The sequence below is a fragment of the Rhinopithecus roxellana genome, chromosome 15 (genome assembly GCF_007565055.1).
Source record: "Rhinopithecus roxellana isolate Shanxi Qingling chromosome 15, ASM756505v1, whole genome shotgun sequence".
In the NCBI taxonomy this organism is placed as follows: domain Eukaryota; kingdom Metazoa; phylum Chordata; class Mammalia; order Primates; family Cercopithecidae; genus Rhinopithecus; species Rhinopithecus roxellana.
Window position 1 is genome coordinate 71,781,529 of NC_044563.1, and position 22,059 is coordinate 71,803,587.

General features: G+C 49.3%; 1 protein-coding gene across 2 annotated transcripts in view; it reads right to left on the bottom strand.

The window, feature by feature from the left end:
* PKNOX2 (PBX/knotted 1 homeobox 2) overlaps positions 1 to 22,059 on the bottom strand; it is a 268,739-nt gene that overhangs the window by 85,460 nt on the left and 161,220 nt on the right. For both annotated transcript variants that reach the window (XM_030918734.1, XM_030918735.1), the window contains one exon: positions 16,418 to 16,525. The gene's annotated coding sequence lies outside the window, so the exon portion shown is untranslated. The remainder of the gene's footprint in view (positions 1 to 16,417; positions 16,526 to 22,059) is intronic.

Below are 22,059 nucleotides of genomic sequence, written 5' to 3' on the forward strand. Positions count from 1 at the left end.
AGAAAGTCATAATGAAGGCAAAACAAAGGAAGCTCAACGAGGGGGGCATAGGCTACAGAGAGGCGCCCTTCATTCACATTCTTTTGTTCACTGTCCAATGAATGGAAGGCAGGGTCATTTTAGAGGCGCTGTCCCTAGAAACATTTGTAGCAGCAGGAGGGCTGCCCTGTCTGGGGGTAAGGAGGGATGGTTCAGAGTGGTCTGCACCCAGAGACAACCACCCGTGAGGCTGAGAGGAGACGGTTCAGTCCTGAGCCCACCAGGCTGTGGAGCAGGGCCAGACCCGCCTAGGAAGAAGACACAGGAACAATATTCTGAGGACCCAGATGGCCCTGGCCCCTCCCCCTCCTTGGGGTCACCATAGGCCACTAGGCCACTGCCCCCTTACCCTCTGGGGGCTTCTCCTGCAAGAGAACAGGAGGCCTTTTCAACAGAGGCTTAAGTTTCCTTCTCTGCTCGCTCAGGCACAGAAGCCTCTGGCAACTTGACACTCCGGGAGCTCAGCTGCGGGAGGATCCTGCACCCATGTCCGGAAGCTGGCTCTTTGCCTCACACCTCTCCACCCACACATGCACTTCCCTGGTTCCTGAAAGGCCACGTGCAACCATCCTGGAGAGGAATTTGGGGATCTGACTCGCCTTATCTGGGACTTGGCTGGGACTTTGCAGTGGGGTGTGGGGGAACTCCTTGAGCCACAGCAGGGGTCCTGGCCCTTTGGGGGAAGCTGCCTTTTTTGCATTTTCTTTGGGAGAGGGAGAGGAGCAGCAGGCCTGAGCCCCTGCAAACCCAGCTCCGGGCTTCGGAGCTTTTGTCACGGACTCTGAGAGGCTGCTTGGCCCTTTCCAGAGGCCCCAGTGCCCTGTCACCAGACACCTCGGCATTCAAGGAGGACACAGGCAAGACTGCAAATGGAGGACAGACAGGAGCGTCTCCCACGGAGAGATTTCCCATCACAAACAGGCTCACGGGGAAAGGTTGCTTTTCTGATTTGTTTTGTTCAGTGCTGAAAACCTTTATGATAAGACATCTAGGAGGGGAAAATTCTAACGCAACGCTCGACCCCACAATGTTAACCAAGAAGAAATCATTTGTGTCTCCGATATCATCAGAAGAAACTAAAATGCCACATTAGAGAGCCCAGGAGCCGGCGAGGCAGGGTCAGTGGATGCAGAGTCATAAAAGCACACCCCTTTAGGAAATGGGATGGGCAGTCCTGGGCACCCACCTCCCTCAGCCTCCTCAACCCACGCCCCCCACAGCCCTGTACCACCAGGTCGGCAGTCTGGAGCCCCAAATCCAGTGTGTTGACAAACAGGCTCAGAAAAAAATACGAAGCTCGTTAGGAAGGAGCTCATTAGGACTTGTTGACATGAAACCCATTAGACCAATTAACATTCCATTAACGGCCTGGGGCACCAAGGGGTTAATGCTGCTGGGCAGTAATTGGGCCAGGGTGCCCGGCTTGGGGGCTCAGGGCCTTAAGGATGAGACACAAAGTCTAATTGGGAACTCTCTGGCCAGCTGGCCTGACAGCATTTGTTCCTGGCCCCTGACCCTAGCTGAGACAAATTGATGGGGGAGAGGGGAAGTAGGGCCAGCTCGCTTGGCCCCTCACTGTCCCACCCACCTGCCCCAGACTGGTGACTGGGCCCATGGTTGGCATAAAGACAAGGGGGAGGGGACACTCCCACCCTCCTGGAATCTGACAGTCCTGTTTTCTTCCTTCACGCCCTTCCCCCACTCCCTCTGCAAGTTTCTCTCTCAGCCCCGGGAAAGTGAGTCCCTTCTCTCCAGGAACTGCTTTTCGGTGATGTTACCCTCTTAGAAGAACTCTTTAAACATGCTGGAATCTTTCAGGCCCAGAGCCTTGTTCATCTGAAGAGTGGCCCTGGGTCCGCCTGCCTTCTGGCCCCTGACTTCCTCCCCTCTTTCCTCCCTTCCTCCCTTCCTTCCTCCCTTCCTGTCCCTTCTTCCCTCCTTCCTCCCTCCCTCCTTTCCTTCCTTCCTTCCTTCCTTCCTTCCTTCCTTCCTTCCTTCCTTCCTTCCTTCCTTCCTTCCTTCCTTCCTTCCTTCCTTCTTTCCTTCCTTCCTTTTTTCCTTCCTCCCTTCCTTCCTTCCATAGCAGCTAAGAGGCACTCCTGAGGCCCCCTAGGAATGCTTCTGGTCTGTCCTCTGACACACACAAGCAGCGTGTTCATGATTTTCCTTTCCTTGAGACAAGTAGGGGCTGTCCCATCCCCTGTCTGGGTCTCAATTTCCCCATCTGTAAACTTTGGGATTGGATGAGGGAATTCACAGGGCCACCCCTCAGCTCTCAGTTCCCATGATCTAAGCCTGGGCTTGGGGTAAAAAAGTCTGGATTCCACATCCAGTGGAATCTACCACTTATTCTGTAGCCAGTACAAGTCACTTTCCCTCTCAGACTGCAAAATGAAGGGATTTCCCCAGAATATTCGGGAAGCCTTTGCCCAGGATTTGCACTGCACACATTCTTGTTGAATGAAACAGAAAGGGTTGGATTGTAGCTTCTTTCTAAAGGCCAGCCAGTGCCTGACTTCTCTTCCTCCCATCTAGTTGGAGAGTGGAAAGGAGGCCCCTGAGACCAGCGAGCCAGGAGCCGTCAATCCTTCAGTCCAGACGCCCCCAGGTTACCCCTCCACCCCCACCCCCAGGCAACGGAGCAACTGCCCAGGCCTGGGTTCTGACGTCTAGACAGATTTGCAGGAGGCTGAAATAACACAGTGAACTCAGCAGGAGGGACCGAAAAGCTGCATTAGTAACCTGGCTGGCTTCAACATCTCCCTCTGGGGCAGCCTCCTCAACCCTGGTGCAATCCGTCTCTTTTTCCCTCAGCCCCAGCACAGCGTCCAAAATGATCTTCTCTGGCCCAGCTCCCTTCCCAGAAGTGGCCTGTAGGTGGCGTCGCAGGGCCCCACTTTAATTGCATTATATAATATAACCTGTTTACTAAATCATGTAATCAGTCGCCTTAGGATTTGCAGCTTGGGACATGTATGGAGAATTGGACTTTGAGTCAAATTTAAAAACAAATAAAAATGAGAGGCAGCTGTTGCTGATAGTGTGATATTCATCTTTTGGAAACAAATTCACCCCAGTGCTATAAATTATGCCTGGAGAAAAAAAAGTGTTGCTGGTGGAATGGAGTTGGCTAGGTCTCCTCTGCTGGCAACTCATAGCGACGAATCTTGAAATAACGGTGTCAACCTGTCACTGATTTCATGTGACTCTGTGGATTTATCTAAAGAAGCGAAGGCGTGTGGGTGCACGCGAGCACACACACAGAGGAACACACACACACACCAGGTCTCTCTGCAAAAACCAGTAAGGGCTAGAAGTGACAAGCTGGAGGCAGGGTGTCTGCCAGAGCTCGGTGGTCCCTGAGGCCTGGTGGATGGATTTGGCACCGAGAACGGAGCAGTGACGAGGGTGAGGTCGATTTGTGGTGGCAGAGGAGGACAGAAGGGAGAGAGAGGACACGCCATGGGCTGGGAAGCTTGACCATGTGAGCAGGGGTTTGTCACCTCCAAATCAGTTGTTGTGTTGAAATGTTTCTAAAGAGGGAGAAGTGGAGCCTCCTGGAGGGGAGGATTAAGGAATCTGGAAAGAGGGGCAAGCTCCCCAGTGCCTGCCCCACCTCACAGCACAGCAAACACCCTCGCCTGCCTCTTCACCCCAGGGGCAGTGGGCGCTGAGAGGAAGCTGGGGACCCTGAGGATTCAGACAGCAGGAATGTGGGGCTGAGTGGGTGCTGCTTTCTGCCTGGCTTTCTGATCTTGGGCTGATGGGGCGAAATGGAGATCCTCCAGTCTGATGAGGTCAGTCTCGGAGTGGGGCCTGGGAACCAGGGAGAGAGGTTGTGCATATCTGTTACTGAAGGGGGGACAGGTGCAGAGGAACTGAGTGGGATTTGCACTCAGGTCTGACATTCTTGTTCACTCTGTGTCCTGAAGGCCAGCTAAGAGGTCAAAAATAAGCTGCGACTCCACAATGACCCAGGTCCCAGGGCACACTGCACCCGGCACAGAGCCCAAGTCCTGGCAGAATGTCACAGCCAGAACACCTGCTTCCCTGCTGCCCCTCCAGGTCCTCCTTGGAATACTCAGTGGGGAGGCAGAGATGACAACCCAGACAAGCAGACGCTCTGGCCACCCATAGCTCTCTGCACTAATTGTCATTTGCCACCCTTCTGGGAAGCCAACTTGGGAGGTGGTGCCAGGTCATGCCCTAATATCACAATGCTGGTGTCCGGGGAACAGAGTGGGGACAGAGCGGAAGCCAGCATGAGCTTTGGCTAGGACTGCCTGCTTCTGACTCCCTGAGAGATGTGCAAATCTCTCTCTCTCTCAGTCCTCCTTCAGCCCTTAAATGCCACATGGAGTGAATGCGCTTTGGAAAAGGTAAGAGCCTTCTGTGAGACCAGAGAACCCAGAGACCCTTCCCCCAACCCCCAGTTTCCATCCCAAGGAGCGTGGCCTCCCCATAAATGGCCTGTGGTCCTATTTCCAAGGGCCTCAACCTCCTCTCCCTTCTCCACTCCCAAGACCACTTTACTGTTTGTTCTTTATTTGGAGTAACAGTATGTCCCCAATGTGGTCGGGCCAACAGATCACTTATGCACTCACTGACCCCAGCCTAGAGATGAGCAGAAGCTTACATGAGAGACCCACCCTGGAGGAGAGGACACCGAGTCCCTCTGTGTCCACGGTTCAGTATGGGGAGGATTAGTGGGCACACAAGCAGCATCAGCATGACAAAGCAGTGTTTGGGGACAGGCCCCAGCACTGGGTCCATCACCCTCCTCAGCCGCTCCCTCCTCCATGGACAGGACTTGCCTTCCTTGAACTCCAGCCGGACCAGGTTTCCCAGAGAGGAGCCCCACCGTCCTGCCCTTTGCTGATGGCCATGCCGCTCTGACTCACACAGAAGCCAGAGTTCCAGGCCTGCAGCCTCTCCTCCTTGAGTCCCCAGTTCAGCTATTTTTTAAACTGGGCTTCACAACACGGAGCAGGGGAGTCAGAGGAGCAACACCCGCCCTGCTCGGGCGCCCTCTTCCTGGTCTTGCTCCTGCCTCTCCACACCAGGAATGAGAGTGCTGGAGCCCCACCGCCCTCCCTGCCTCGCTGTCACACCTTTTCTGGCTTCAAAAAGCCGCTGATATATTTTACAAACTGAAACAGCAATTTAATTCCCCCTGATAGCGGCAATTGTCCATTAGATCTTCCTACCAAGGAGCTTAACAATAATTCCTTTCATCCAACTGCTTGCTTCTTCTTGATCTGAGAATCAATCCCATAAATAGCAGGCAAGAGTTCTCACATTACTCTCCCCTCCAGCTTTTAGCATTTTGATGAAGATTCTCATCTCCTCTTTAAGCACTTTACAACTTGGCAATTTTTCCCCCTTTGGTTCCTTTAAACAAAATAAAACAAAAAACAGAAAAGAAAAAAAAGCATGCCGGCTGGAAGGGGGAGCACAGCCCTTGCATTCTGCTCACGGAAGTGGCGTGTGCCTTTTCCTACCTGGAGGCAGGGGAATGGCAGCAGTGACCTCCAGTGGGTCCTGTCTGCTGAAAAGTGGGTGCTGCTCTGCCCCAGAGGGCCATCTAGTGTGTCCCCAAACTTCACACTCACCACACCTGGGTCCTGCTTTTGCCAGTGATGCTCAACTTAGTCTCCCATTCCAGGAGCCCCTCCCCCTATTGTTCACCCCCAGGAATGGAGGCGGGAGGGAGGCCACAGCTGCTGCCCTGGGGTGGTCTGAGCCAACTCCCGCCCCCAGCCTGCGGCCCCCTTGGAACCTTCTAACCTAGAGAGGGGATTCTGCCCTTTTTTTTTTTTTTTTCCTCTCCAGCCCTCTTCATCTCTAGCCAAACAACAAGAATGGGAGAGGGGGGAGGCCCAGGGAAAGGAGAGAGCTTGAGGTCTTTTATTCAATTATTTCCTTTTTTTTTCAACATGCAAGCACCTCCAGGGATCGGGACAGTGGAGAGCCCTCCAGCTCCTCCACGGTGGTGGCTGGGGTGGAGTGTCGGGGCACCTGGGAGCCCTGGCCCGCCCCTCCCCCAGAGACACTCTCATGTACTCTCTGGTCTGCACACACACACAGAGAAACATCTAAAAATGAACCTGGGGACTGAAGTCCCCCTTGACAAACCTGATTCCCAGGTTTATTATTATTTGTCAAGAGCTGACAGCAGCCGCTGCTCAGGAACTGAGCTGAGGAAACAACACAGCCGGGCCCCTGAGGCCCACAACTCAACAGAGACAAACAGCTCCAGCGCTGGGATCCCAGGCGGAAGAGTGCAGAGCCAGCTCCGGCGGCCCTCCTGGGCTCCCACCCTTTCATAAGCCTCTCCTCTCTGAGGCAGTCAGGAGGGCCCTGACACTCCCTGGGAATGGCGAGGGAGGAGGAAAGCAGGCGTGGGGACCATGTAAGGTGTGGGCAGGGTGGCCGGAGTGGGGGGCTGCTGGGGGAAGGAGGGCATGGAGGTGAGGGATGCTGAAGCCTATGCATTCCACCCCTGGTGCAACCTCCAATTCTCCTGGAGCCAGAGGAGCTAAGAGGGTCAGCCAGGCCGCTTTTCTCTCTGAGGACTGTACCGTATCCTCTGGCTAGATGACACCTTGTTCCAATTTGTAAAACTTGCCTTTACATACATGTTCACTGGGGGAAAAGGGGCAGCCTATGCAATATGACTCCACGAAGTCTACCTCCTTATGGAGCTTCAATATATATACATGGTTATAGTTTAATTTCTTTGGCTTAACTCTTTTCTTTTTCTTTCCTTTTTTTTGAGACGGAATCTTGCTCTGTCGCCAAGCTGGGGTGCAGTGGTGCGATCTCGGCTCACTGCAACCTCTGCCTCCTGGGTTCAAACGATTCTCTTGCCCCAGCCTCCCGAGTAGCTGGGACTACAGGCGTGCACTACCACACCCAGCTAATTTTTGTATTTTTAGTAGAGACGGGGTTTCACCATGTTGGCCAGGATGGTCTCAGTCTCTTGATGTGATCCACCTGCCTCGGCCTCCCCAAGTGCTGGGATTACAGACATTAGTCACTGTGCCTGGCAGGCTTACTTTTTTTTTTTTTTTTCTGAGATGGAGTCTTGCTCTGTTGCCCAGGCTGGAGTGCAGTGGCATGATCTTGGCTCACTGCAACCTCTGCCTCCTGGGTTCAAGCGATTCTCCTGCCTCAGCCTCCCGAGTAGCTGGGACTACAGGCACCCACCATCACGACTCGCTAATTTTTGTATTTTTAGTAGAGATGGGGTTTCACCATATTGGCCAGGCTGGTCTCGAACTCCTGACCTTGTCATCCACCCACCTCGGCCTCCCAAAGTGCTGGTATTACAGGCATGAGCCACCGGGCCTGACCTGGCTTGCTCTTAAAATGTAAAACAAGCCAATCCAAGAAGCATAACCCTTTAAGTCCCAGCAGCCATTTACACAGCAGTGAGAATAAGTTTGTTAGTTCCTGGAGCCAATTTGGATATGAGTGAGATGATAATATAGAATTAATAACAACTGCCACTTATTGAGCCCTCCCTGTGCCCCAGGCATGACATTAACAGCAGATACGGATCACCTGGTCTCTTTTTCTTAACAACCAGATGGTGTCGGCATTACGGTTGTTCCCATTCATGGGTGAGCAAACTGGGGCTCTGAGAAAGTTTCCAGATGTTACACACAGTCTGATCCCAGAGTCTGCTGGGTTAACTGGAAGTCTCAGGGTGAGGGCAGGAAATAGCAGGGAAGGACTGAGACTCCTAGAAACTGGAGAAGTCAGAAAAGGTGAGGCCGATTGTAAAACCAAGCTGCTGGTTTAGAGTTGGGCCCCCGAATACTGGCTGTCCTTTGACTTTCCTAGGCCCTGACTTTCCAAGCATCATGCTGTACTGACACCACTAAACATCTTCTGTGCTGCCGAGCCCGGGCTTTTGTACATCAGTTAATGGACACACACTCTGTGCCTTCCCATGGTGGGGAAGTTCCTCCCGTCGGCCCTGCCATCCTGCTCCAGCAGTATGTGTACACATTTTGTTAAATATTTCATTGCGTTTCGCTCTTATTATTTTATAAAAATGAGCGGGAGATGGGAAAATGGAAGTGCCGATCCCAGCAATAAGAAGTAGGGGTCTCGTAAACATGATATGACTGAGACAGAGATGGAAAATGTTAAGCGAGCTGAAAGCGGTAAATCTTGAGTCTTCATTGTGGACTCATTGGACTGTGTGTTCAATTAGGAGGAGAAGGAACAAAATTAAAGAACACGAAATGATGGAAATATATGGCTGAAGACTGCATCTCAAAGGCGAGGTATAATTGGAATCTGATCATGTGTCGTGACTGTCTGGGAGCAGAGCTCCGGGAACGCACGGGGTATGTTCGAAAGCCAGGCTGCCTGTGCCTCACCCTGCTCTTGGCGGCTCCAGGGCCAGGGCTCTGAATCACATTGACCGGGATTCCGTCAGTGTCTCTGTCTTGTCATACTGGACTGAGGGGCCCTGCTGGGGCCCAGGAGGAGTGAAGTGGAGTAGAAGGGGGCATGCAGTCAGCCTACTCTCTGTGACGGACTCCACTTGGCCTTTCCCCACACACCCTTGGCTTTCCAGGGACCACCCGCAGCTGCAAAGAAGTCCCTGTTCTGGAATGAAATCTGTCCATGACGCACAGGCTAAGAGGCAGCTGGCTGTATCTTGGGAAAGCGTGTCCAGTGGAGCAGTATTAGTTTTTTCAAGTCAGGGCACCCCAGCATTAGGGGGCATCCCCTCTCTTGTCATATCTTCCTGAGTCCAAGATTTATCATTGTGCCAAAGAAGTCCCCCTTCCTGTTCACTTCAGAGTCTTCTGCTCTCAGCCCAGAGAGATTCCAGGCAGCAGTCTGAATGGGCAGCTGGTGAGCCAGCAGCAGGGTTATTACCCACATCCTCTGAGACAGGCAGCTATTAAACAGAAGTGCAAGGATGGAGCTGTGTTCTACCTCCCACTGGCTCGGGCTGTTCTCTGCCAGGGCCCGTCCCCTTCAACCTCCAGCCTTGGAAAGGGGCTGTGGTTCTCTGGCTCCTAACAGGGAAAACTTTAGTCATGTGCTGGCCCTTTCAGCTGCTCTCAGACACAGAGGAGGAGTGTTTCATATTAGCATCAGAGTCTTTGAATACTAGAAATGGGTCTGAAAACTATAACTCGCAGTGAAGCTGAATTCCGACTTTTGCAATGCAACCCATTTCCTATCATTATGGTCTGGGTGGAAAGGAAGAGTCCGGCCTTTGGCACAGAATCTTCGTAGTCTCGATGTTCAAGATCATGCCTTTGCTTTGTCCTCGTCTTTTTCCAGTGAGATGGACACCATCTCTCATGCTAGAGCAAGGACCAGGGGGTGGAAGAAGAGGAGGAGAAGAGGCAATTTTGCACAGTGGACTCCGGCCCTCAGGGACCAATTAGGATGCTTAGAACAGTTAGTAATCCTCTGGGATCTGAGCATTTGTTAGTCTGGCTCTTCCAGGGTCAAGCCTGTCCAGGGAAAAGGAAGAAAGTGTCTCTACTTCCAGATCAGGAGTTCTGTCCAGAGCAGGTTGATCTGAGCAGGCAGGATGCTGCATGTGAGATGTCTGCTGCCAGAGCCAGGCTCTGGGATGGGAAGGAGAAGTAAACGGGGCTACTCCTCTAAGATGACTCCCCAAGGGCACAAGTTTGCCTGGGGCTGGGGATGATCCCTGCTGTCTGCAGCCCCCTCGGAGCTTTCTTCTCTGTTTAGGGCCTGGCTGTCTCAGGTGAGAGCCTTTGCTTTGTGGCACTGGGAAGAGCAGTCTGCTGTCTCTTTGTCCTGCAGTTCATAAATGTGAGAAAAAGAGCTCACTTAATGAGGCACTTGCCACGGTCAGGGATGATTTCACTAGCAGAAGCTGTGTGCGCGTGAGCTGGAGAAGGGTGGGGAGTAGGGGAGATGGGCAGAGGGAGACAGGGAGGTGAAGAAGCCCATTTCAGAATGATGGGGAAGGTCAGGCAGAGAGCTCCCTAAGGGGGACAGAGAGCAGAAGCTGGGGAGATGGAGGGTCCAAAGGAGCTAACCACAGTGAGAAGCTGGCTGCTGCGGCTGCCCTGAAACCCAGCCTCAGCCTTTTCTTCACTCCTCAGGAAATGAACACTTCTTCTCCAATTCCAGAAGCAGTGGGAACTCTAGGCATTAGAGCAGATTGTCAGATGACCAACAGAGGTGGAAGGGTCCTGAGTCATCATGAGGTCTGACTTCTTCCCCGGACAAATAAGGAAAATTGCCCAAGTCCATACAGCAAGTTGGAGATAGGGCCCTAATTAGAACCCAGGTCCCAAGTAGCAAATCCAGGTCTCATTTATTGAGCACCTATTCTGTGTCGGGCACTGTGCAGGGCAATGGACGTCCCAGAAGGAGAAAATAGAGACGCAAAGGAAAAGACATGAAAATGTAGCAAAATGGAGATTTCCCTGTGCTGAAGCAGACAGGTGACTTCAGACTTAAAAGATTCCAGCTCTAAGAAAGGAGAACACAAAGCAAACCTCAAGCCCCAACACATGGTGGTGAAATAGGAACTTTAATGGGAAAAGAAGAGAGAACCACACATTCCCATGGATCCTCATTGCAAGATCGGAAACAAGGAGACAGTGCAGCCATGTCAGCAAGTTCTAGGAGAAAAAGGTTTTGAACCTGGGATTCTGAGCGCAGTCCAATTATCAATCAAGTGTGAAGACAAATGCCAGTGTTGGACATGTGAGAACTCAGAGTTTATTTCCCACTCACTGATATAAAAAATAACTAGAGGTTGTAGTCCAGCAAACGAAGAAATCTGAAGAGGTGGAGAACACTGAATAAGAAAGAGTAGCTGCTCAGGGCACCAGTCATGGCACCACAGGGCTCAGAAGGTTCTTCCACAGCAGCCACGGGCCACTCACACTGCTTAGTTCTGCAGTTGAATAACACTGCCATGCCCACAGTGGTTTTAATGCTTTCAAACTGATTTCCATCTTATAATCACCTATAGAATACAGAGGTAAACTATAGCAATGTAACAGAGTATAAATCTTCTAAATCTTACCAAGGTAAAAATCATAGATAATTTATTATTATGCAAAATATAATACATAGTACTATATATAGTATATTATATACAGTATGAAAGTATATGGCATACTGTAGATTGTATATATTATATAATATATAATTATATATTATAGTACATAGCATACATATGTATTATAGTACATAGCACATAATATACTACATATGATTATATATGCTAATATAATATTCCATATTATATAATGTATATTATAATACACTATATGTGATTTTAAAATACTGCATATATTATATAGTATACCATATAATACAGTGTATAGTATATATTATATATCATGTAGTATACAGTATTATATATGATGTATAATGCTATATACTATATTATATAGAGAATATACTACAGAGTATTGTATATTATTTAGTATTATATATAATATATAGTGCTACACAATATAATACATAATCTCTATAGTATATATAATGCTATATGGTATGTGTTATTTAGTATATTACTATTATTTTACATTATTAAGATTTAGAAGATTTGTACTTAATATATAGTATATGTTATATATGGTGTATATATGATATATAGTATATACAATGCTATGAACTAAAAATAGATAATATCAAATGTAATTTGATAAAAACTTATCAAACTAATACAAATTGGAGGGGGAGGATGTGGGCTAATTTCCTCAACTTTCATAGCAGAACAGTTAATGGATAAATAGATAAACAGAGAACAAAAAGACTTAAGCATAGTATCTCATATATTAAGTGTTCAGCCATCAAATAACTAAAGCCAGAAGCTGTTGTGGTTGACTTTGGATCATGAGCCTTGTGGGGAGAGGTGAGGGTAGGAAGGGAGAGTTTTTATTTTGTATCTTTTACGCTGTTTGCTTTTTCCTCACATATACTTCTAATTTAAAAAATAACTACAATAAATAAATAATTATACATCTATATAACAGAAAACTATGCAGCAGTTAAAAGTAATGGAGTATATCTATTTGTTTTGACCCAGAAAGCTATCAATCATATAACCTATGTTAAAAAAGCAAGTTTTTAGAACAATATTTAAAACATAACATTTAACCGTGTTATAATAAGCAGCAAAACTGATAAGATGTTGTCCCTACCTTCAAGGAGATTTCTGACCATGCGCCCACTTCTGTGTCCTCTGCCCTGGGCCATCTGGCCTGCTTGGGACCTCTTCCCTTTGTAAGATGCATGCCTCTTATTTGCTTGCTTGTTTGTTTTTTAGGGACAGGGGTCTCCCTCTGTCACCCAGGCTGGAGTACAATGGAGCAATCATAGCTCACTGCAGCCTCAACCTACTGGCCTCCAGCAATCCTCCCTCCTCAGCCTCCTGAGTAGCTGGGACTACAGGTGTGCATCACCATGCCTGGCTAATTTTTAAAAAATTAATACCTCTTTTTGCAGTAGATAAAAACTGTTGTGTACATATTTTAAGTAATAACTCTAAGTTCTTGACTATAAGTGCTCAGTCCAAAGTCTGGCCTGAATGAAGCTGCATAAGAGACGCACAGCTTTCTACACAAATATCTGGTGGAGGGAAGCAGAGAGGGGAGTGAGAATCCAAGGACTGCAGGATGTCAGGCCTGAAAGACTCCTCAGACAGCCTGCAGTCCTCCTCCCTCGTTCACAGAGAAGGAACACTTGTGGGGCCCAGAGAGGGGCAGTGGCCAATAAAAGGTCATGTGGTTGAATTATGATGTCCAGAAAAGACAGAACTGGGCTTTGTGAACAGCCAGCGTCAGGAAACAGTAGACAAGTTGAAGGCTGACCTGGGAGCCTAAAACCATGGCCTGCAGAGAATCCTACAGGAGGTTCAGAGGGAGGCCCATTCAGGAGCTGCTCAGAATGCAGATGGCTTGACTTTGAGGGGAGGCCTGGACAAATCAGACCACATCGCCCTTCCCTAGTGTCCATGGTAATGTGAAAGAAGAAGTTTTAATATAAGTAGAAGGGGGCGCTTTGGGGCTGATGGGGAAGGGCTTGCACAGGAACTGGCATTTTCTGAGCAGTTCTGATGCACCCTATGTTGTGTGAGGTGCCTTCTTGTGCATTCTCTCATTTAATCTGCACAGAAGCCCCATGAGGTAAATATGATGACCACAATTACAGAAAGATAATGATAGTAAGAAAACTTAAGTGCCTGGGCGCAGTGGCTCATGCCTGTAATCACAGCACTTTGGGAGGCCAACGCAGGCAGATTACTTGGACTCAGGAGTTACAGACCGGGCTGGAGAACATGGCAAAACACCATCTCTATAAAAAAAAAAAAAAAAAAAAATCAGTCCAGTGTGGAGGTGCGCACCTGTTGCCCCAGCTACTCAGGAGGCTGAGGCAGGAGGATCACTTGAGCCTGGAAGCAGAGGTTGCAGTGAGCCGAGACTGTGTCACGGCACTCCAGCCTGGGTGACAGAGTGAGACCCTGTCTCAAAAAAGAAAAGAAAAGAAAAGAAAAGTTACATAACTTGTCCCAAATCTCACAGCCAGCAAATGGCAGAGCTAGAATTGGAGTCTAGGTTGGTCTGGTTCCAAAGCTTAAGTTTCCTCAAGGAACCAGAGGGCTCCAATAACTATGTGTTCACCAACTGAGAAAAGGAGAAATGTCTCTCCTAAATGGGGATACAACAAATGCTGTTCCCTTCCTGAAGCCTGAGTATGGAGTCGGCTCCTTTACCCAATCCATGACTATCCAGGTACACCGGCTGGCTCTTGAGAACTAGGGTTTATGTTTGCCCAACAGGACCTTGAAAATCCCCACCTCAGAGGATATCAGCATTTGGGACTCCCTTTCTCCCCAAGCAGAGCTCCCACAGTGCCAGGCTCGGAAGAAGACGGGCTAGGACCTAGCGTGAGTGCAGGGAGGAGAAGGAGCTGGAGTCCAGGACTCTTGATTTCCAAGTTTTCAGTCCCGAATCTGTCCTGTACCAACCTCAAAGGCATATGATCTGCTCTTGCCACCCCTCAGACACCTGCCCCCAGCCTCCTCCTATGTCTCCCGAGGCACCTCTGCCGCCACTGAGCCCTGACTCTGGGAGAGGCAGGCAGGCTCAGGAGAGTATATATGTCAGTTAGGGTTTGTCGTTTACACGTGGAGATCATTAACGAGACTTATTTTTAAATTGTAATTGCAAAATGTAAATGCTCCCCAAACCGATGTGTAATTGCTACCCCCTCCACCCCAGCCCTTCCCCTCTGGTGCCAGCTTTGCAAGGAGAGAATTAGAAAATAAAAAGGGGGTGGATTATGTAAGCAAAACGATTTTAAAAAAAGAGAGCGAGAGAGCTAAGAATTTAAGTGAGACAGCTGGCAGCTTCTCTGATTGCCACACTTCCAGCATTAGCTGCAAAAATTGTCCTTGCCAGTTGCACCCATCCAAGCAATAGTGTCAACTGTATTTAGTCCCTGGAACAGACCATACTGTCACTCGCTTGGCAAGACAGTTCAGTGGTTAGTGTGTGTGTGTGTGCGTGTGTGTCTGTCGGGAGTGAGAGGGCGAAGGTCAGGGGTGATATCTGAGATTGCCTCTACCCCATCTGTGGAAGCCTTCCATTCCACAGGAAGACATAATTCACAGCAGGATTAGCAGTCCATCAACCCTGTTACCCATATGCTACCCTGCAGGTGATGGCAGGAACACCTCCATTCTCCTTTCTCCCAGGCTCAGACTGTCTTCTTTGGACTCCAGCATCTGCAGCCTCAGCCTGCAGAGAAATAGGACTCTACAGGAGAGTTCAGCAGGAAGAACCTCAGTTCTAGTCTCAGTCCCAGAGAAAGCCACTGAACTTGGGCATCAACACACTTCACACGGATTCACCAGGTATAGAACCCTTGTCCCTTTTTGTACCTTCCTCCCATCTTCTTCAAGCCCTGTCCACAGCTGCCATCTACAGTGAACTCCTTGTGACTTCACTCTGCACATAGACTCCAAATGTTGTTGAAAAGCCTCAACTTGCCCCTGAAACGGGCGTCGCTCAACCCACACTCAGCAAAGTCTTGACCCGCATAGATACCCTCCCCTCGGCTTCCACCGCGGGGAGCCACAGCTCTCCCATGCCGCTCACCCCTCGTTGACCTAGAACACAGAGCTCCCCAGACAGGAAGAAGGACAAGCATTGCTGCCAGTCTGTCCTCAGACATGTGGTCCTCTGAATAGACTAGCTGCTTGGGGAGCTGGGCAAAGGGACATTCATCTTTGTGGTTAATTCTCCCTTGTTCCCTCTCTCCAGGCTAACTAGCTTTGTGAGGAATTTAGCAATGATTTCTGCCACCGAAATGGAGACTGATGTAAGGTCATGGTGGCCCAAAGACATCAGGGAAATTTACAAAATCCTGGGCAAGGTCCTTTGGAGTTGGGGCCCAATCTCACCATAGCACATCCAGCCCTTATCATGGCATACTGGAAAGAGGAAAGGGTTGTTTTGGATAACTGCATTTCTAAATCCTTGCCTATATTGATACTTACGTCTGTGAGATCATGAAGTTACTTAAGGGGATTAAAAAAAAAACCCTATCTGGTAGGGCGCGGTGGCTCACACCTGTAATCCCAGCACTTTGGGAGGCCAAGGTGGGCAGATCACGAGGTCAGGAGATGGAGACCATCCTGGCTAACACGGTGAAACCCCGTCTCTACTAAAAGTACAAAAAATTAGCTGGTGTGGTGGCGGGTGCCTGTAATCCCAGCTACTCGGGAGGCTGAGGCAGGAGAATGGCGTGAACCCAGGAGGCGGAGCTTGCAGTGAGCTGAGATCAAAAAACAAAAAACAAAAAACCCTATCTGATAAGAGGATTAAATGAGATTCTCTATTCAAAATGCTTTATACATTCAAAAGAACTGTTTCTCTGAGTTCATCAGAAACACCTGGAATGCAGTTTCCATTCAAAAACACTTGGGGTAAGAAGCTCTGGCTTTAGGGTCCTGGAACTGCATTTTTAAGGATCGCCTCCTCCCTGCCACCAGGTCATTCATGGGTGATAATGTTTGCTCCGGAGGGTGGTACAAATGTGATCATCATCATGATACTAAGGAAGGCCCCACCCATCGGTATCAACAGCCATTTATTGTTCACAGAATACGTAGAGGAAAAGAGACAGGAATAAGACCCAGCCCTCCTCCTCAAGGAGCTAAGGAGGTGACATAAAGACCTGAGAATAATCATACAATGATTGGCTTTCAAGGTTGTTCATGTTAAGTGTCAGCTCATATTCTGAGCTGGTTCTAGAGGCCTTCAGAAGGAAAGATAACCTTTCCTTGTTACATAAAAATAACATGTAACTATATGTTAAAGGACAGAAGAGCATTTCTTACTGTTCAGGTGATCCCAGGGGTCTCTGAGATGGTCCTCAGGAGAGTCACTCCCCTCTTTCTACTTCCAGCTGGGCCAGAATTTCTTCCTCTCTGCTAGAGCCAAAGCACCTGCAAAAAAGCGTAGAGCAGCTCTCAGCAGGGAAGGCAAGAATTGCAGGGGTGGTCAGAGAAGAGGGGCTCCCGGGCTCTGTTCTCCCCTTTCCAGGCCTCTCCAGGATGTCCTCTATTCTGTAACTTCCCTTGCAGCCATTTGTCCTGTATTTGCCATTCAATTCTCTCTCAATGTGGTCACTGAGGCCCACGGAGTCACTGTAGCCAAGCCCTGGTCACTGTTGAACATGCCCTGTTGTTGCCCGTCTGGCTTCCTGACACCAGGAGTGCCTGCGGCCCTCTCCCCCGAGTGCGGGCAGGTGCCTGTGAGTGATTTCTGTGGTGCTGGGAAGACCACAGCTGACATCTTGTATTAAGGCTGTGGTGAAACTCAGAGGAAGGGGGGACAGTGGTACATTTGTCAGGCGTGCGGATCCAAATGATAGCAGGCTTGGGCTGGGATCTGGAGAGACACTGAGGGGTAAGGGGTGGGTGGGGAGGTGTCCAGGATGGCAGGGAGGAAGAGTTGGAGGGGAATGGACCCAAAGCAGCACTTAGCAGTAAAGGACAACCTGTGACCTCAAGGTGGCTTTGGCTGCACAACTTATTTTTATTTTTCGATTAAAGTGAATTAATTTTGTTTGTCAATATTTGAAATGGACCATGGTGTTGGTGAATGGAGGCTGGCTGGTCAGCACTTTCATAAGGTCTGACCGGACACTTCTCAAACAGTCCCATCAATTTCTCCTTGTGGATGAGTTGCTGATTGGACTTCAGTGAGGCTATGCTTGGAGTCAGGATGGCAGGGTCGGGGGAGGGGGCTGCTCTGAGGCCTGGCTGCACTTTCAGAGCAGCATCGGGAGAACCGCTGGCCAGGAGGGCCAGCCCTATACCAGAGGTAAATGCATCTTTAACATTAACAGTTCCTTCCTAGTTAACACCATCTTACTCTCCCTGTAAAAACACATTTGCACCTCAGTAAAGAATGTAATTAACTGGTGACATGACAACAAGAGGAGTGAAACAGTGGCCCAGGCCGGGAGCTGCAAGCGGTGGTGGTGGTGGGGTGGTGGAAATTTAGATATTTGCCTGAACAACAAGACTTTCTCACCTCCCTTCTGGTGTGTGTGTGTGTGTGTGTGTGCGAGCGCGCGCGCGCACGTGCGCACTGCTGGGAGGTGAGGGTGGCAGAGAGACAGCATCCGGGATCCTGAAGGAGGTTTGAATTCCTGGTGGCAGGAGAGAGGAAGTCGAGGGTGCCGGGAGGTGGGATGAGCTGAAGGAAGCAAGGATAAGCAGGGTGGTTTGTGAATTTCCATTAACAAAAGCTCTCTGGATTAAAACAAAAACCTCTCCCTTTCTTGCACCCCAGGCTCATCCCAAGAGCAAATAAGGGACACCAGCCATTGCCTGCCCTGGGCAGCCCCTGGGAAGAGCCCAAGAGATCAGGACCAGCTCACAGGCATCATCATGGTCCAGTTACTCCTAGCTTGTTCCCTGCACCAGGCTTCTCCTCCATGTGACCTTGTCGTGAACTTTGTGACCGACTCCCAGTTCTGTGGCCACCCCAGCAGCAAACCTGGGCGATATGCCTGATTCCTCCCTTCTCCAAGCCTCATCTCCTTTTCACTCCTCCATCACTATCCCACTTCTCATCCTCTTCCAGTCAGGCCTGAAGATATCTTCCCTCCTTTCCATCCCCAGCAGCACAAGCCACAAAGGACCCTTCTCCCTGCCATGCTCCTTCTTCCCACCATCGGCCCCACAGAGCACCCCTGCACTGCTGCTTCCAGGCAGAGCTACCGGGACAGGTGACTTCATTCATGCTCTTCAAGGTCTTGTCCATGCCAGGCACTGCCGACAGCGTGAGTGCCTCACACCTATAATGGGCTTACAGCTGTGGCACCACCCCCGCCAGAAGTACAATGACTTCCTGCTCAGAGAAGGCCTTCAACACACGTCTGCTCATTGTCTAGAAAGCAGCTGGTCCCGACTGCCTTTCTAGACCCATCTTCCACCCTGCACCAGTGGCTCTCTACTCTCCAACCACTCACAACACCTGCCATTCTCCAAACCTGTCCACAACTTCCCACTCCCCTCAATGCCCGATTCTATATTTCTATCTGATCAGGTATTTCTACCGGAACCATTCTTCATTGTTCACGCAAACATTCTGGCCGCTGCCTCCACAGCCAGAAGTAATTTTTCCTCCTCTGTGCTTCCAAATAACATGTTGCTTGTCATTCTCTGAAAGCTCTAGTCACATCCTGTCTCATGCTATGGTTATCTTAGCTATCTTTCATCTCCTTCCAAACTATAAGCTTCTCATGGGCAGAAGTCCTATCTTAAATCTGTATAATTTTTTCAGTTCACAAAGTACTTTCACATGTAATATCTTCTTTAACTCTTAAAGCAACCTGTAAAAGTAGGTATTTTAATATGACGATTGTGTTACCTTTAAAAAATAGCAAATGCTTCTTGTAAAAAATAGATAAATAAGAGGAAAAATGTTAAGTTAGTAGCAATCCTACAATACAAATATAAGCTACAGTTAATATTTGGAGTAAAATGCTTCTTTTTTAAAAGCAGTATCATATTTTCATACTGTTCACTAAATAGCCTTTTATATTTAACAACATATCATAAACACCTTTTCATGTAGGAGGAAAATATATTATAATTTTAATGATTATGGCATTCCATTTATGGGTATACTATAATTACTTCAGACAAATTCTTCATATTTGTTGTTTAGATTATTTCCAGTTTTTGCTATTATAAACATGTAATGACTATTCTTGCAGTGGACTCTTACTCCAGACTTGATAATTTTCTTAGGATAAGTTTCTGGATGTGGAATTGCCAAGTCCAAAGGTGTGTTCATCTTAAGGGATTTTTACAAATTACTTGCAGGAGGGTCACACCCATTTACATCCGTCAGCAGCATATGAGAGATGCCTTTCCCCTGCCAGGTGGTTGCTCTGATTTTGTAGATGTGGAAAATGAGGCTTAGGAGAGTCAAGCACAGGGCTTGCCTAAGAAAACAGCCAGCAAGTGGTGTATCTTCTGACTCCAGACATTTTGTTCTCCCAAGCTCTCTGCTTCTCTTTGCCCTTCTATTTCTTACCAGTCCAAAGAGAGTGCTTGCAGTAGTAAGTGCTAAATTAATGCTGCACTCACCGAAGGAGAGGCAGAGGTGGCTGTGCCCTGAGTGGCGGGGTGGGGCAATCCTGGGAGCTTTGCTAACATCAGCCGTTTCCAGGTGTCTGAGGCTGACTTGGCAAATGACAGATCTGTTCTTCGGTAGCTTTTTACTACTCCCTCCTGCCCTTTTCTGGGAAGGTACAAATTGCTTCAATTTAGTCCCCATATATTAAGAATCTACCTTGTGCTGGTGCCTGGGCATCAAAGACAAAACACACACACTGTCTGTCTCTGTCTCTGTCTCTCTTTCTCTCTCACTCACTGTCTCTCTCCCCTGCTCTCTCCCTGTCTTCTAGGTGCTTACAGTCTAGTGGGCAAAATAGAAGGGAAAGAAATAATTGTCACCTACAATGTGTGTGTGATGCTGCCCCTCACTGTCAGCCTCCAGATCCCACAATGGCTGGAGCAGGGGTCAGGGCCACGGTGAGGGTTGGGGAGGGGAGGAAGCCCTGCCTGACTCCAACCTCTGTCTCCTTCATTGTGTCCCTACTGGCGCTGGGGGTCCAGGGCTCCCTCTGTCATCCTGCTGAAGCCACGTATTCCTTGTCTTTCTGCTCTAGCTGAGCCTCTGCTGTCCCCATCCCAAGACGACTCAGAGGAGCTAGAACTCTTCAGAGAGGAATCACTGCAATATTAGGGAAAGAAGCTGACCCTGCTCCCCACTCAGGGATTAATAAAACACACATTTGAGAGAGGAAGGACGATCCAAGGTGACACCAGCACGCCCCCATGCAGGGCACCGCTTCAGGGCTACAATATACTTGGAATTCTCCTTCCCAGAACTGATAACTGCCAAGTTCTACTTGTTTCCCAACAGCCTACAGAAAGCTACAAGGCATAAATACAGTCTGTAATCTCCTTCCTGTCACTGCCAGCGATTCCGCAAAGTACAAGGGGGACCACTCACATGACAGAGAGCCAGACTGGCAGGGAGGAGGAGACCCCTGATGGCCGCGGCCATCCTCCCAGCCTCCAACCCGCCTCTTGCCCTCCACACTCAAGCCATGTGCCCCTTTCTAGATTGCAGGCAGAAGGACCCAACACTCCCCTTTTTGTCACCATGCAGAGCTCTTCCTCTCCAAAAGCTAAGAAGCAGCACAGCAGGAAGGGCCAAGCCGCAGATGCAGACAGGAAGTCAGAGAGAGATGGATGGATGGGAAGACACGGGGCTGTGTGACCCAATAGCCCAGATGGTTTGGGGGACAAGAAAGGAAGCAAGAGCTTCAGACTGAAGATAAAGTTCCTCTGTCCTCACGACCTCCCCACCTCCAGCACTGTGGCTCCCACAGGCCTCTCTCTGCCTATCCAAGTTCATTCTACTGGACCGCTCTATAGACATGGGCTGGCTTCCCCACAGATCACCTTTGCCTATTTTGCCAACTTGTGCTTAGGCTTTTTGCAGATGAGTTGGATAGGTGAAGACTGAGCCTCTGGAATCTGTGGCCAGAGACCCAAACCAAAGCTTGTTCCCTGTCCACTCTGGGAAGGTTACCCCACTCTGGTGTCTATCTCAGGAGCATAAAACGCCAAGGTTTTTGCCCCAGTTGGCCCAAGAGCCTAAAAAAGAATCTTTTCTCACTCTGGAGCCCACCGAGGGCCTCTTCTTCCATGAGTGCAGTGAGAAGTGTGGTTTGCCTACAGGGACACCCCAGCAATCCCTAATAGCTGATGTTTGTGAATCCTCAGACCTCCCTGCTGGCAGGGGTGAGCCATGGAGGCGTGGCAGCCAGGACCAGCTTTGCCACAGGTTTACTCTGTGATGTTGGATGAAATATGCCACCAGTTTGAATTCTGTTTCCTCCTCATCATTACTGGTTTTCATCATTGCCATCGATAAACAAAGGGCTGGGCCTGACAGTGTGACATTCTCTGGTCTCATTCTCTGGTGATGCTTGACCAGCTGTTAAACTCAACTGTCATCCCAGGGAAAGCCTCAAATTTCACCAAAGCAATGAGGCTGATCTCAAAGAGACCAGATGCCAATCCTTTAGAAAGAGAGGGGCTCTTTGGAAGCCAAAGTAATTCATTGACCTGTTTATGATGTTTCTCCTCTACTCAAAAGTTTATAATGGCTTGCCAGGGCCTAAAAGACAAAATTGAGATTTCTTAGCTTCCATTCTTCCCCTTCATTATCAGCCTGATCCTACCAATCTTACCTAACTCCCCACTACTTTCAAATCTGAACCTTTTCTCCAGCCAGGCCAGGCTGCCACTGCCTCATGGCCAAGCACACCCCCTGTGTGAGCTCCCTGGCCCTCCTGACCCACCTGCCATGCTTCCCTTTCCTCCGTTGTCCAGGTCCCATCCAACCTGCAAAGACCAGCTCAAGTCCTGCCTTTCTGCAGCCG